Source organism: Cucumis melo, chromosome 11 (assembly GCF_025177605.1).
Source record: "Cucumis melo cultivar AY chromosome 11, USDA_Cmelo_AY_1.0, whole genome shotgun sequence".
Lineage (NCBI taxonomy): Eukaryota > Viridiplantae > Streptophyta > Magnoliopsida > Cucurbitales > Cucurbitaceae > Cucumis > Cucumis melo.
Window position 1 is genome coordinate 14,271,399 of NC_066867.1, and position 6,242 is coordinate 14,277,640.

Sequence of the window (6,242 nt, forward strand, 5' to 3'; positions counted from 1 at the left end):
CGAACATTGATCGTTATATTTCTCTACATACTATTTAAGACTCATCGAACAACTTAGAATGTTAGTTTGTTGGATTTAGGTTATTTAGACAACACTAATAATATAATCAATAACACTTGTTGAAATTATAATAATAACATTTTATTAATAACAGTTAATGGATTATATTTACTATTTACGAGTTTTAGGACATAAAACCCAACAAACTCCCACTTGGACTAAAACTCTAGTCTTTATAGGATGTACATAATAAAATAATTCTCAAACATTGGAAATGGTAAAATGTATAAGTATATTACATAAAACGTATGTATACAAATACAATAAACTAGGGCATCCTCATACCCATTACACATCTTTCACTTGTCCTGAATTACCTAATGTACATATCTCATAGCCCTAGACTTTCTAGGTGACCCTCGAACACTTTAGCGGTGGGAGTCTTCGTAAATGGATCAACGATGTTGTGCTCCAAAGCGATCTTGGTGTCGATCACATCCCCTCGTTGAACAATCTCTTGAATGGGGTGATACTTCCTCTCTATGTGTTTCTCTTATTTTTTGCTGTGAGGTTCTTTAGAATTGACTACTGCCCACTGTGATTATAATATAAAGTGATGGACATGTTCATGTTTGGAACAACTTTTAAATCATGTAGGAACTTCTTGAGTCAAATTGCTTCTTTTGCTGCTTCGCAAGCAACGACGTACTCAGCCTCTATAGTAGAGTCTGCAATGCATCCTTGGTTGATGCTACGCCATACCATAGCTCTCCTGTTCATGGTGAATACTGATCCCGACGTGAATTTCCTAGAATCCTTATCGGTTTGGAAATCAAGGTTAGTGTATCTTGTAAGAATCAAATCCTTAGCTCTATACACAGACATGTAGTCTTTTGTTCTCCTAAGATACTTGAGAATAATTTTAACCACCGTCCATTGGTCTAACCCTAGGTTGAACTGATATCTACTGACTATTCCTACTGCATAACAAATGTTTGGTCTAGTACAAAGCATAACATACATTATACTGCCCACACCTGAGGCATAAGGAATACGTCTCATATCCTCAACTTCTTGAGGTGTCTTAGAACACTGTTCCTTAGACGAGTGAACCATGTGCCTAAAAGATAATAAATCCTTATTAAAATTATGCATCGAATATTGAACCAACATTTTGTTGATATAGGTTGCTTGAGACAATGCTAGCATTTTATTCTCAAGAACATATTGTGCCTCTCCCAAATCTTTCATTTGGAATTGGGCTGCCAACCAAGTTTTAACGTCAGCTAGGTATCCCACATTATTTACAATGAGAAGGATATCGTCCACAAAAGTACTAAGAAAGCTACTTTACCTTTGTTGATTTTCTTGTATACACAAGGTTCATCAATGTTTTGGTCAAAACTGTAGGATTTGATCACAAAATCAAACCTAATGTTCCAAGATTTGGATGCTTGTTTCAACCCCTTGGGCTGAGACATAAAGATACTCTCTTCAAGATTGTCATTCAAAAAGTAGTCATGACATCAATTTTCCATATTTCATAATTATAAAATGTGGTTATGGACAAGAGAATCTTTATAGACTTTAACATAGCAACAAGGGAAAAAGGTTCCTCATAATCAACTCTTTCCCTTTGGGTATACCCTTTTTCTATAAGCCTAGCTTTGAAGGTTTGTACCCTTCCAACTAAATCTCTCTTTCTCTTATAGATCCATTTGCATCCTATAGGTTTCTTCCCTTCAGGTAGGTCTATAAGCTTCAATACTGAATTGAAGTATATAGACTCTATTTCAAGGTCCATGGTTTTGACTCATTGATCCTTGTCTACATCATCCATTGCCTGTTTATAGGACAATGGATCCTTAACCCCATTATCTGGTATGACAATTTGAGTTTCATTTAAACCCAAGTAATGGTTAGGTTGTGATACAATCTTCTACTACGTTAAGGCATTCTCAACGATTAAGAAGGATGAGACTAATCTGATGTGTTGGTTTCATCAACTCTTGATGAGGGACAGGATTTAGTCATTTCCTTCAAGAAAGGATTCACATAGAGGTAATGAATCATCTTTTAACTCATTTATAAACTCATTCTTTACCAATCTCTCGATCCGATCAAGATTAATGTGACCTAATCTTAAATTCCAAAGATAAGTATTATTATTTGGAGAAATTCTTTGTCTTTTATTTTGAGTGTTAGCAGTTTTAAATATCTCATGATTTAAAATTACTTTTGCTTCATTAGTTCTTAAACCTCTTAGAAATGAACAAATTATGTACACCATTCTTAGAACTGAACGCTTCATTCAAAGAAAAAGTAATTGAGCACAATTGTTCAATAAGTGAAGAAACATAAATTAAGTTCCCCTTAAATTTAGGAACTATGTACAAGTTTTCTAAAAACAGGAATCTATTTCTAAAAAACAACTTGACATCTCCAATTGCAGGAGCTGGAATGACATCTGTTGTTCTAACCTTGAGCATCATCTCACCCTCTTTAAGCCGCTTAAAGGAACTAGTTTCCTGTAAAGGAGATCAAACATGGTTAGTGGCTCCTAAATCAGTATCCAGACATTTTGGTCACTTTCCACTAAACATGTTTCTAAGACAAGTGAATCATATTTACCTTCTTTTTCATTCTTCTTCTCAACAAGGAATTTGGGGCAATTTCTCTTACAATGTCCATTCACATTGCAAAGGAAAGATTTCCTTTTGTTGGCTACCTTAGCATTCCTCTTGCCCTTTGCAGCAGCAGCAAAACGCTTTCCCTTCCCTATTTTTTTTCTCAATTTTCTTAAACCTAGAGGATGAAGGTGCATACTTGATTTCAGAGGATGAACCCTTCTGAAACCTCTTGAAATGGGCAACATTTGCCTCTCCTTCTTTTAGTCCCTTAAACATCTCTTGGAGAGAGTCCATGATCTGACGTGTAGTGACCATGGTCTCGTGTTTCTTACTTAGTATGTTAGACATATTGGCCAAGATGTAGACGCGAGCCTTGTCATTGGCCTTTGTCCAGCCTTATCCCTATACTATAGACCCTTTAAGTGTATCTCGAATATTGATCCCTTTATGTCTCTACATACTATTCAAGACTCATTGAACAACTTAAGATGATAGTTTATTAGATTTCGCTTATTAAGATAAAACTAATAATATAATCAATATCACTTATTGAAATTACAATAGCAATACTTTATTAATAACTGTCAATGTGTTATATTTATTATCTACGAGTTTTAGGACATAAAACCTAATAAAAATAACATAAAAAGGTGAGATTTATTGTAAGACTTTGGTGGAAATCCCAGGTAACTTGAGTGATGTTGGTTGATTATGAGTCACAGATCTCGGTGAGGAAAGAATTTCAGGTCTATGCGAGACGGTGATGAGAGGTTGGTTGAATGTGAATACCAGGTCTAAGAAGATTGGATGATATGACGCTGAGGTAAATTCTAGGTAACTTGGGTGACATTGGTCGAGTGTGAATTCCAGTTCTAGGAGAGAGGGGATCTCGAGTCTTAGTGATGAGCAAAATGATCTAAGCACGTGGTTCTTGTGTCGTTTGTTATACTGATGGTTGAACTGTCTGTGGCTTGATGCAATGAGATTTATACAAGGCGACTTGACCTTATTATTGATTGTTTTTTGTTGTGTTTTCTCCATAAAGGTTTTCTCAAACTCATCACCCACTAAATTTGTTTGACTTCTGTTTTCAGTTTTTCCCTCCCTAGGTTGTCAGGTGTTGAAGCCAAGCGAAGGATAGATTTCAGGCGTTGTAGCCTAGTTAAGGAGGAAAGGCAGAGGTACTCTGTAGCCTTATGTGGCATGGAAGCTGTAATGCCCCAAAAATTAAGATAATCTTAGAGTTAATTATCTTAATTTTGTTTAATTAGATTTAATTTATTTGGCGTTATTTTGAATCCATTTAATGAGAATTATTTGATTTAGATGGGAATTAAAATTAATTAAATATTTTCTTGGATGAATATTTAATTAATTAGAGGTTTTGGCATGTGGTGTTTGTTAAGTTTTTGTTTAGATGGTAGGTTAAGAGGATTAAGTAAAGTTGTGGATTTTTAGTGTTGTTGAAGTTGAATTTAATTAAATAATTATGGATGTTATTTAATTAAATTGTCGGGTGAAAAGTTTGTTGGAGATTTGATAATTATATGTATATGTGGAAATATATATATAATTATTATGTTAAAGGAAAAGATAATTATATTTGTTGAAATATAATTATTTAAGGAAAAGATAATTGTATCTTGGAGAAAGGATATTTACCAAGGGAGAAAAGGTAAAATAATTATATTTTGGGAAAATATAATTATTTGTAAAAGGATAATTACTTTGGAGAAAGATAAACAATAATTAATTATTGTAGAAGATAATTAATTATTTTGGAGAAAGATAAATAATAATTAATTATTGTAGAAGATAATTAATTATTTTGGAGAAAGATAAATAATAATTAATTATTGTGGGAAATAATTAATTATTCTGTAGAAAGATAAATATTAATTCTGGAGTGAAGTTGCTATGGTTGGGTTAAGATAATTCATGTTGGAAGTTATAAGTGATTTATTGGAAAAAATTTGATTGATTAAATTAATTGAGAACTTAAGTTAATTTGAGATTTTGGAGGGAAAAGTTGGTTTTGGTGGAATTGGATTTAATTGAGTATATATACGTGGATATATATATTTAATTAATAATTTGGAAAAGTGAAGTTAATTATATTATGGAATATAATTATATTTATTTGGAAAAGAAGATAATCCATGAGGAGAGAGATGATTGATTTGATTGGACGAAAAAGATATATATTTATTTAAAAGAGAAAATGATGGTTTAAATGAATATATATGTTTATTGTAGATTTTGGTGAGAGAAAAATAATAATAATAAAGAAGTATTATTATTATTATTAATGGTTATAAATGCCTAAGATTAAGACATTTATTTAGGAAAGATAATGGAAATAAAGATATATGTATATATTTGGTATTATATATATATATATATATCCTAAAAGGAAAAGGAAAAGGAAATAATAATTATTATTATTATTGTTATTATTTGGGTCTATAAATAGCATTAGAATGTTTAAGATGGAAATAAAGGAAAAAGAAAAATGTTCTTTATCTTCTTCTCTAAGATAACTCTATGCTGTCGCCGCCTCAGTTGAAGTTAAGATTGGTCTCTTTGGAAGCTTGAGGATTTAAAGTGATGAATTTTTCATCAAGGATAAGAGGATTTTCCAACTTCCATCTGAGTAACCTTGGTAAGCCAATAAAATTAAATTAATATTTTATTAATTTAATTTTGGATCTATTTAGGGTTTCTGTAAAGGTTCAATTGGCTAAACTTTTTAAGATTTAAATCTTGGATTTTTTCCAATCAAGGTTGAATTGGTTTCAACCCCCTTTTTTTAGAAAGTTAATTAATTTGGGAGAATTTTTGGATGTTAGCCAATTGCTAATTTCATTAATTAAGATACTAAGTTTTCCTTTTATGATTAGGATCAAGTTAATTGGAGAATTTTTACTATCAACTAGGGAGTACCTTGTTTGGCTAAAATCTCCAGGTAAGAGATTCTCCTACTAGACCTTCGAACTGAATTCAAGAGACTGCATGTAATTATGATTATGCATGATGGTAGCTAAAATGCATAACTTGATGTTATTGATAATGACTGTCATTATACTGAGATTATGTTGATGACTGATGTTATGTTATGACTGATAGTATGTTGATGATGACTGAGATTATTATGTTGATGATTGATGATGATGACTGATGTTATGTTAATGACTGGTAGATTGATATTGATGATTGTTAATGCATGATATATTAATCACATGATCAAGGACGTTAAGATTAATATTCATGTCATGTTATGATGTTATGTTGTGCTACATGCTATGGATAGGGTGTTCTGTTAACTTTGTCTATTAGAGTCGTACCTGCATGGGTGTCCTTCGGGATCACCACCTATTTAGGACTGCGTAGTCCGACGAGACCGCCAGTCTAGCATGGATATTGATATGATTCGAGTGATTCGACGGGGTCCTCGCATCCGATTGTCTTAGTGTTAACCCCAGGTTCAATACAGACTAGCATGTCCTAGGTGCTCCCTCGGGACACCGAAGACCAGATTTTCGTTCCTACGGGAGCGCATGTTGCACGTGTTTGGGAACTTGCCAGAGATTGGGTACCATTTTTAGGACTCTA